Below are 11,587 nucleotides of genomic sequence, written 5' to 3' on the forward strand. Positions count from 1 at the left end.
AGGGTCCAGAAGATCAAATTTATGAGTTGTAAAGTTGCATGCTCATAATAGATTTAGAATTAGATAAATCTAATCAATCTGGATTTATTAGGGTTAGGTTGCAGAGGATCAAATTTATGAGTTGTAAAATTGTATGCTCATAATAGATTTAGAATTAGATAAATGTAGACCGGTTTTAAAAAGTGATGAAATCCCAAATAATTTTCATATTCCACTATCAAAATGAGCTTCTTAACACAATCTCCTACCCAACACAATCATTATTTTGACTCGACTGTAAAATGAGCTTCTCAACCATTATTTTGAAATTACTTTGAAATGCAAATCTCTTGATATTTAGAAAAATGTAATTTACATTTTTATCTTGTCACACGTATGGTATGCGTTCATTAGATATTTGATCTTATTTTTGTAATTTTTCATGGCTTGGTGTTTCTCTTATGGATTGTTTTATTTCATTGAGTTTAGGTTGATTATGGATTCTCTGTATCTCATGGGTATAAGCATAGTTTTGTTACATATCAATAAGATACATGAAATCTGAAATCAATATATAAATGTTCATTTCATCTAATCTTATATTAAAGTCGCATCTCTGTATCAATGTTGAACATTTTGATTCTCAGTATCCAATGGGTAAGAGCATAATTTTCAGATCTACCATTAACAGAAAAATGCCCATTTTTCCTATTCTTATATTAATGTTCACATCTCTCAGGCAACGCTGAACATTTTGAATGGTTAAGGGAGCTTCATGATATCATGGGTTCCATTTTATTAGTCCACACTGAGGATGCTTGTAATGCTCACATATTCTTGATGGAGCGTCCCTCTGCGAGAGCTCGATATATATATGTTCAACAGTCCGTGCTACCAGCATTTTTCGAAGGAAAATAACCTTGCAAATTGCAACCCAACGACACCCTCTATGAAGACACCAAAAACACCAGAAACCCTTGTCTTCTCGTCAAATCTACCAAAATATTCGTATAACCGTAAGTAATTTCAATACTCTTCCACAAGAATCCTCAGCAAACATATCAGTCTTCAACAGTCCAAAGGTGAGAAATCTCTTCAAAGATGACTTATTGCTTTGGCTCACTTTTTCCAATAATCCATCTTTCACAATCTTAGAAATGAACTGTGTATGCAAATAGCCACGCTTACAAAGATAGAATTAGGTATAAATGAGGGTGATGAATATGCAATATACAACCAATCAATAGGATGCTCATTGCTATCATTGTTACAGTCACACATAAGTCAATGTCATGCAACCAGTGTTACTCTTACAGCATCAACAAATCGTCAAGGATTTGTCACACAAGGTTTCTGTCCTGTGTCAAGGTCTTTAGCTATTAGTGCTATTGGTGAAGCTTCAGACCTAGGATCAAAACTTGAAGAGAAGAAACAGGTAGAGCCTCCTAATATGAACATAAATATCACAGATACCCAAAGAAAAGCTCAGTCTTCTCAAGTAATGGTGCTTCTGAGTTTGCTACTGAGGCATGACAACACAAAGTTGTACATTGCTTCCTTTCTATTTTTTGAGGGGAAATGTACACTATGAGTAGCCACTTGTGATATTAAAACAGTGAGCTCTGAGGTCAATATAATGCTCAGACTTATTGAGAAACAAGAGCTGGAGATATTCAATAGAAACAGATGGAGATGGGTGTTTCAATGGACAATCTGCTTCAAACAATTTCAGATCACGGAATCAGGAATCGATTTCAATTATTATGCCTCTATATAATTCATTCTCTGATGAAGGATTCATGGTGGAAGGAACTTGAAAAAAACTCGTTCCTCAGATTTTGGCAAAGATGACTAGATTTCAGAAATGACAAATCAAACATCCATAACCATTAGTGTTGTTAGATTTATCACCAGCAAAATCTAACACTTAAAATTCAAATTCACCAAAGAGTATTTCAGAGGAAAATCATCGCGATGATTGAGTAATATGGAGAACAACTACAGATCCATGCTACGAGCATTTTTCCAGGGAAAATAATCTTGCAAATTGAAACCCAACGACACCCTTTATGAAGAAACCAAAAATACTAGAAACCCGTGTCTTCTCGTCAGATCTACCAAAAGATTCATATAATCGTAAGTAATTTCAATACTCTTCCACAAGAACCCTCAACAAACATATCAGTCTTCCACAGTTCAAAGGTGAGAAATCTCTTCAGATATGACTTATTGCTTTCGCTCATTGTTTCCAATAATCCATCTTCTACAATCTTAGAAATGAACTGTGTATGCAAATAGCCACGCTTACAAAGATAGAATTAGATAGAAATGATGGTGATGAATATGCAAAGATGTGGTTGATACAGAGATTGCAAACTCAGAGGTTTGCTTTATTTCTGGATGAAGTTTGGAGAGATGGTTCCCAGTTGATGGAAGAAATTTGGTTTGTTGCTTCTAACCCACCACTCCAACTCGAGACTCGTTGTAAGTTCAAGGAATCGCAAAGTCCTGTTAGAAATTGGAGTTGCGGAGACATCTATAATAAGAATGGGGGATTTGGTAGAAGATGAAAACTGGCAGCTATTTTTTATTCATCCTTTTCGAATTCCATGATTCAGTTGGGGCTTACTCACGAGGTTCTTCTTCGGTTGTCCACACTCAGAGAAAGTGTTCAACCTTCATCCAGTTCTTTGTTCTTGATTGGCATATCTGATTACAAGTTATTTTCTCAGTGATATAGTGATAAAGTAAATTCAAATTAACTCACATGTACAATTTATAGTGTTCTTCCTACCTCTCCTCTCCTTTGGCTATAGCTTTCCCATTGAGCAACTTGGTAGCTTCATAGTCATGAACAACAATTTATATGCAATATTAATAAAAAATAGTGTAAGGCACCCTAAATCAATTTCATTTCTACTACATCTCTACATTTCATTTAGATTTGCCCATTCCATGTCTTGATTGTTCCTCAATTTATGCCTTACGGCGTTTCCTTTGCAACATTTGGTGCAAATGCTAGTTATTAAACAATTGAATGTTTTTTTTAATTTTTATAATACATTCTGAAACAAATTAATCCCACATTCACCCCGCTGTAAAACAATTCCATAATATTCACTTTATCATATTTTCCTTCATTGCCATAAAAAAATTAACATGTTAAATTTTTTTTAAAACTAATTAATCCCACATTCACCGTACAATAAAACATCTCCGTAATTTCACCTATATACTAAATTTCATTATCACTATTAATCACATTACATCAAGGTTTTCTGAGGTTCGTTGAAATACTTGGAGCAAATTTGTGGAACAGCTACATTGCTATCAACAACATATTCAACGAAGAATTCTTGCAATTGAAAGGTCAGTTAAATTTTTTTCCTTGAAAATTCTCATATTAAATTAGTTTAATGAAGTAGATTTTTTTTAAGCTTAATACTTTCTGTCAACCAAATTAACCAAGATTTCCATCATGAGCATGGTGGGCCTAGCAAAGCTGGGCACCCCCATCCTGCAATCGGTCGGCCACCCTCCCCCTCCGCACACCCTACTGGCCCCCCCCCCAACGTCCCTCCGACCCATCACACCCCACCTCGCAATCAACCAGCCACCCCAACCCAGCCTTACCCCCCTTCCCCCTGCCACCCTACCCCTACCCCCCTTCCCGCCAACCCCCTTCCCCCCCATGGGCCCCCCTACCCCTTGCCCCCCACCTACCCCCCTTACCCCCCACGTCCCTCCTACCCTCCTCCCCCCCCCTCCCTCGGCCACCCCTCCCCCCTGCTTACCCCCACACCCTTCGCCCTCTGCCCCCCCTTGCCCCACTGCCAACTCGCCCTCCGCCCGCCCCTACCGCCACCCTCCTCCCCTCGCCCCTCTCCCTCGGCCATCCCTCCCCCCTCCCTCCCTCACTCCCCCCCCCACCCTCCGCGCTCCCCCACCCACCCCCACCTCGCCCTCTGCCCACCTCGCCCTCCGCCCCCTCGACCAGCCATGAAGTAGATTTTTTTTAAGCTTAATACTTTCTGTCAACCAAATTAACCAAGATTTCCATCATGAGCATGGTGGGCCTAGCAAAGCTGGGCACCCCCATCCTGCAATCGGTCGGCCACCCTCCCCCTCCGCACCCCCCCCCCCCCCCCAACGTCCCTCCGACCCATCACACCCCACCCCGCAATCAACCAGCCACCCCAACCCAGCCTTACTCCCCTTCCCCCTGCCACCCTACCCCTACCCCCCTTCCCCCCCATGGGCCCCCCTACCCCTTGCCCCCCACCTACCCCCCTTACACCCCACGTCCCTCCTACCCTCCTCCCTCCCCCCTCTCCCTCGGCCACCCCTCCCCCCTCCTTACCCCCACACCCTTCGCCCTCTGCCCCCCCTTCCCCCACTGCCAACTCGCCCTCCGCCCGCCCCTACCGCCACCCTCCTCCCCTCGCCCCTCTCCCTCGGCCATACCTCCCCCCTCCCTCCCTCACTCCCCCCCCACCCTCCGCGCTCCCCCACCCCACCCCACCTCGCCCTCCCCACCCCGCCCTCCGCCCCCTCGACCAGCCACCCAGGGCGGGCCGCCGGGGTGGTGCAGGGTGGGGTGCGGCCTCCCACCCCGCACCACCCCGGCGGCCCGCTCGCCCGGCCCCCTGGGGTGGCTGGCGAATTCCTAGAATTGGATGGCCACCCCGGGCAGGCCACCAAGGTGGTGCGGGGTGGGCGGTGGCGCTCCACCCTGCATCACCCCAGCAACCCGCCCCGACGCGGGATGGGGCACAGCCTCTCACCCCGCGCCACCTCGGTAGCCCGCTCGCCCGCCTGCCCGGGGTGGTCGACCGATTCCCGGAATCGGACGGCCACCCTGGGCGGGTGGGCAGGCTGCCAAGGTGGCATGGGGTGGGCGGCAGCACCCCACCCCAGTGGCCCGCTCACCCGCCTGGGGTGGTTGGCCGATTCCGAGGAGTGGCCAGGGGGGGTGCGGGTGCGGGAAGACGGGGAAGAGGGTGGGTGGGCTGGGGCGCGGGGGAGGGGGGAAGGGTGGGGGTAGGGGTGGCCAACGGTGGGGTGGGGTGGAGTGGGTGGGGGGGGAGGGAGTGGACTAGGGAGGGGGCGTGAGGGAGGGGGTAAGGGTAGGTGGGTGGTTTGGTGGGGTGGGAGAAGGGGGAGCGTGGGGGGTACAGGTGGGGTCGGAGGCGGGTAGGGGGTCGGGGGGAAGGGGGTATGGGTGGGGTGAGATGGCGGTTGAGGGGGGGTAGGGCGTGGGGGGTAGGGGTGAGGTGAGATGGGGGTTGAGGAGCGAGGGTGGCGGGGGCATGGGGGGTAAAGGTGGGGTGGCGTGGCCATCCAATTGTGGGGTGGGGTGAGTCGGTTTGTGGTGGGGGGGGGGGGGGGCTAGGGTGGGTCGGGATGGGGGGTAAGTGGGGTGGCGTAGGGGGTTGGGGGGTGGAAGGGGGGAAAGGGTGCGGTGAGGTGGCTGTCCGATTGCGGGGTGAGGTGGGGAGGGGGAGGACATGGGGGGTAGGGGTGCCGTGGAAGGGGGGTAAGGTTGGGGTGGGGTGGATCGGTTGGGGGGGAAGGGCAAGGGTGTGGGGGGTAGGGGGAAGGGCGGTAAGGGTGCGGTTGGGTGGTTGTCCGATTGCGGGGTGGGGTGGCCTGTGGTGGGTCGATTGGGGGCGAAGGGGGGTAGGGGGGCGTGGGGAGAAGGGGGGTAGGTGGTGGGGGAATCGCCCTCCACTCCGCGGAGCGACGGAGTGGCGTCGGTGGGCTTCTGCCATTTCTTAGTGTTAATATTTTTTTAATTTCAATTATCTGATTGTACAAATAAAAAATTTATGATATATTTTCGTTGTGGATTTAAGTTAATATGTTTTTATTATTTACTGATTTATGTGTTTCTATTTTTCAGGAAAATGGCATCAAAGAAGATTTCTGTGAATCTTTTTGGACAAAATACTCTTAAAGGTGCATCTTCAAAAAACATTGGTGAACGAAATCCACCTGAGCTCATGGCTACAAATCTTTCAAGTGCCTCAAATGATAAGAAGATGATTTCAGAGTGGAAGAATTCAAAAGAGGTGAAATTCCCATCAAGAATCTGGTATGGGAAAGAAAGAGAAAGCCAAAATGTGAATATATATCTATATATTGATATACCGAATGATAATGGAATTTTTGAGCTGATGGGAAGAGTCATAGATATGTGTTCGGTACCGGACACTGAAGTTGTTTACATACTTACAAAAGATCCCGAGTCACATGAAAGGATTAAATATCGACTATCATATTCATTGTATGACACGAGAGATGTATCTACAAAGTTGTGTAAACAAATCGTAAATGAGATGAAACAAAACATCGTAAGTATTGTTATTTATATTTTTATTTTGATTTCTTGAAAGTGTCTCGCTATATTTTTTTAATTTTGTTTTTATTTACATATGATATTTTGTTTGGCAGAATTTTGTTGAAAGTTGTTCAATTAAGTTGGGAAGCATTCATTTCATAGAGCATGATATCATGAAAGTTGTCAGCAGTTTTTACTCAATTTCAGAAGAAGATATGGAAAATAAGCAAAATGCAGTAATTGATGATGCTACAAAACTACATCCAAAGGATCAGAAAAAAATGCCTCTAGTGGATAAATCTAGCAAGGGTAGACAAGTTACTTTTGAAGATGATGAAGTTGAAACTGACAGTGAAGCATATGTTGTCGTTACTGAAGATGACATTGGAACTGAAAAGAGACGTAAAATACCAAAAGTAACAATGCCCAAGAATAAATTTGTTGAGAATGTTATGACGAAAAAAAGTAAAGTTGAATATTTTGAAGTAGTCATTACCAGCAGTCAAGAACCTAGTGAAACTTCAAAAGAAAGCAGAGAAATCGTGACACCAGGAGCTGATTTAGAGGATGGAATTATCAAAACAAAACAAAATGCCATTCGACAGAATATGACAAAGAGAAACTTAATTGATGGTGGTCGTACATTTCAGCTTAATGTCAGACAAACCTATAAGGCAAGTGAAGGACAATGTCAATATCAAGTCAGAAAGCCACACCATTTGCATGTTCACAACTTGAAGACATTGATGAGGTACAATCCATATGCTCATGTGGTTAATTATGTGCTTCTTGTTGATCCAGTTCAAGTTCCCAACAAAGAAGCATTTGATAAATCAAAATGTTTTGAATAAAATTATTATGTGCTTGGGGGGAACCATTCTGTAGAAACTCAAAGACAATTGATGGAGGAATATCCCAATAACCCACATTTTGAAACAATGAAATGTATCATTTATGCTGGTTTATCGGATACATAAGCAAAGTTAGTGGCCTGGGATCATAATTCAGATAATGAATATAGGATGTCTATGGCTTTCATCCAAAGGGTTAGATTTATTCATAGTGAATTTCAAGAAAAATGTGATGGGGATAGGATAAATGTTACTGCAGATTTTTGAAGGGAATGTTGTATGGAAATAGACTATCAAATTGAAGAGAAACCCAATTCAAAAGGTGGAAAACACAACTTTCCTAGTGATATATTCAGAGGTGTTGATAACATTTTCCAATTGGCATTTAGAACTGGAGATGTTTGGAAGTTGATTGATGAGATTTTTAGCATGTGGGAAAACATTGGCATTAAAAACCAGAAGATCAAAAAATCTATGCCATTGATATGTGGCAACAGTAAATCAGCTCCTGAATTGAAGAAACTTCCAGAAGATATGACTATCACACCTTGGAGAGAAATGCAAGGAGTGAAAGATGAAATAATTGTCAAAACAATATTATCTCGTGTCAAGTCAGGGAAATTATCATTGGAGGAAATTTCTGAGGAATCTCAAAAGTAAGTTTGTTGAATTATTTTTATTTATTTCTAGATTATAATTTTCTTTTAAATAAAACATGTTGTTCTTGGTAGTATTTTTTATACATATCATTATATTAACTTTTTGTTACTTTATCTATGCAGTCACAAAGTTTACATGAAAATTCAAGAACAAATGGTTAAATTGTTGAATGAAGATAGTTGGGATGATGTTGTACGCAACTATCCAGATTCAAGTTCTACATCAACATTAAAAGCTTTTTATCTTGCATTTAAAAAGGTATCTTGATTTACACATTCATATTTATTCATCTGTGTACTATTTTTAAATTATAACTTACACATATATTTTTTTATTTTATAAAAGATGAAGAAGGATGATAATGGAGCACCAACTAGCTTTAGAACCTTTATTGAAAAAATAAAGATCGAAAGACTGAGGAAGCAACGTATTAAGAATGTTGAACTTGATCCAACTCTTACTCATTTCATTTGGAATGGGTTAGACATTGTTCAATATCAAGTAATACAAGGTGACTATGAAGACATTGCTAAACTCATACCTAAAAGGGAGTATGCCCTAGTTATTGCAGATATTCCCCACGGTTTCAATATTCCAAACATTGACTATAATAGTGACCCTTATACTTATCAAGCTCTTAGTAAAGTGGTTGTGGGGTTTGTAGAAGTCACGTCATCACCATTACGGAGATTTGTGACATTTCATTCAGACACACAATTGGCAATGATATTGTCAAGCTTCAAGGGGAAAACAAATTCAAGGATGCAACTTACATGGTAAGACGTTTAAAATGTATATTTGATTAATGTTGAAAAATTCATTTATGTACAAGTTGATTGAACTTTTACTATTTCATGTTACAAGCAAAGGTCAAATCTTCTTAACCATGAAGATCAAGTATTTATAAATGATTGTGAGTTCATTCATACTGACAATTGGGAAAAAGATAATAGCTATATGTCTATGATTTTTAATCGGGTAGACAGAAAGAGTCATAGCCAAATACTGACTTATGATGCTGTTGTGAGAAAAATAACATGTGAAGACAAAGAAGCAAAAAGAGAGATAGTTAACATTTATCAAAAACCACAATTATTGATTAACCATCTTATAGACATATATTCAAATGAAAGAGATTGGGTTCTAGATTTATTTTCTGGCTCAGGTAAGTTTTATTATATAGAATTGAATTTCAATATGTTATTTTTTAATTAATATGTCATTGTACTAATTTACTTCATTATTTCTTTTGTGCTTGATAATTAGGTACAACACTAGCATGCTGCCTTCAAAAAGGAAGAAATTGCATTGCAATTGAAAAAGATCCATTACAGTGCAATTTCATTTAGCAAAGAATTAATGCTCTTCAATTTCTTCTAGATACAATACAAGAAATTGGGATGAAGAAAGGGGACTTTAGTGAATCACGCGTGGCAAAAAAGGCAAAGGAACCTCAACCACCATTATATGGGATGTTTGGAAAGACATACATTGGGAGATTCGTAGACATCAAAGATCCATTAGAAGACGAAAATGAGCAAAAGGAAGCAGAAAATATTGTCGAAGAAGACAATGATGAAACTCTAGAGGACGAAGAGTTTGGATTACGTGACATTGTTGATTAAATTTAAGTTATTCTTGGAAATCAAGCACATTTTTTGTAACTATTAAGTAGTTATACTTGTAATGTTTTGACTTTGACATTTTATGAGAAGAATATACACTCAATTAAGGTTGTTATGCGTTCAATATTTGTAATATGTGATTTTCACATTAATTTTTAAATTAATCATTATTTTTTGAAAAAGAAAGTGATTATTATTATTTTTTTGACATGAAATTCATAAAAAAACTATTATTTAACTATTTTTAGTTAAAATTTTTCGTATAAAAATTGTGATTTTCGCACGTCAATTGTAGCAAAAAATTATCAAAACGTGTAGTTTTTTAGTTATATTTATGTTAAAAATGGCTATTTTTATGTCCATTGTTAAAAAAATATTGTTTTTTAGAAACAATTATTTCTTGTGGATTGAAAAATTAATTAATGATATATAAATATGTAGAATATCGAAAATTCAAAATATCGACTTTCTTTTTTAAATATGCAAAACAATAAAAACCTCACTACAAAAAAAATAAAAACAAGAAAATATGAAGAAAAAGACCACTTCAAAAATTATTAAATTTACAAAATAATTATTTACATTTCATACATTAGAAAATAAAAAAAATAAAAAAAAAGGCTTTTAAAAAAGGGGCCTAGTGTAGAATTACCACATTTTGAAATCAACATAAAAAACACTACCATTATAAAATGCAATGTACATAAAAAAATTTATACTGCCAAAAACTAAGCTCTAAAAAACATGTGTGTTCTGCATCACCCCTTTTCAAAATCTAGTCACTTTTTTGCTATCTCTACAAAACGGGTAACAGTATGAGTTCCCCTTTCAAAGTTTACATTGTTATCATCATTTTCCACAAGCACTAAACCTAATTTCCTCTCCCACTGAGCTAGGGTTGGCTATGGAATTAGAAACATATGAGCAGAGGAGGCCTAAGGGAGGTCATTTTAGCAAGTATGAAGCCATTCCAACTCATAAACATCATGTCTCCATCATTTTTCAAGAAGTCATTCCAAGGGACAAATCATTTGCCACACATAGGGCCAAGTTGGTTCAAAGTATGTTTCCAACCAAAAAGAGATGAATTTTACAAAAGTGATAGATTTTGTTGTCCATAATAGACCAAGGATGAAAAACCTCCTTCATTTTTTACACAAGTGTTATGGTTTTGGAGAAATGTCAAAAATACAGTTGTCACAAGAGAGTTGTTGCACTTCTGGAGCGACCGTAGGAAAATCACTGTTTCTCCTAGCTGGAGTTTCCAAATGAATTTCCAAATGAGTCACATAGAAGCTAGAGAGAACTATATTTCTAGTGAGCTATCATGAGCTCAATTTGGAGTTGAGGAAGACCTCCAAAAGTTTCCTACAAGATCACACTTCATTTTTGCACCTTCATTTTGCACTTTTTGGCCAGTATTGAGAGAATTGATTGTTGAAGGGATATAGTTGATAATTTTTAGTGCTTTATAGGTCCATTTCATAGCAAAGAGAGATATATTTCCAAAAGTCGATTTGAAGTTGGCGTTGCGCACTTCCTTCTGGCGCTGCGCACTTGCCCAGAAATTAGTTGCGTGGCCTTGGGACACTTTTTGGAGGAATGGAAGCCACCAATGGATTCATAAGGACCACTACATCTAGAAAAACCATGTTTCCAGCCCTGGCATGCAAAAATGGCAGGTGAAAAAGACAAAAAACTACCAAAAAATCATGTTTCTACCTCATTTTTGAACCAGGTGTTGCGCGTTTGACTAGTCTTGGGAGAATCGAGTTTTGGGGTGTCAAAGCAATCTCATTTTTAAAACCAAAGGAATTTTTGGAAAATTTACATGATAAGCTTTCCAATGAGCTATCCTAGGCTCAATTTTGACACTATGAAGGCAGGCAAAAGTGGGTTTGAAGATGGCGTTGCACATTTTATAGTTGGCCTGGTTTTTCACTGTTCTCGAAATTTGAATTTTACCTATGGGAAATCAATATTTTACTGATGTAATTGATGTAATTATCATGTTTTTACTATTACCTAGGTTAATTACATTAGATAAATGGCCTCCTTGAGATGTAATGAATTAGCTCACTTAAGTTAGGGATGAGTCACTTTGACCACCCTACACTCTAGCTATCAGTTCA

The sequence above is a fragment of the Pinus tabuliformis genome, chromosome 3_1 (genome assembly GCF_031772625.1).
Source record: "Pinus tabuliformis cultivar Carrire ecotype Pingquan chromosome 3_1, CPIR1, whole genome shotgun sequence".
Classification (NCBI taxonomy): Eukaryota; Viridiplantae; Streptophyta; class Pinopsida; order Pinales; family Pinaceae; genus Pinus; species Pinus tabuliformis.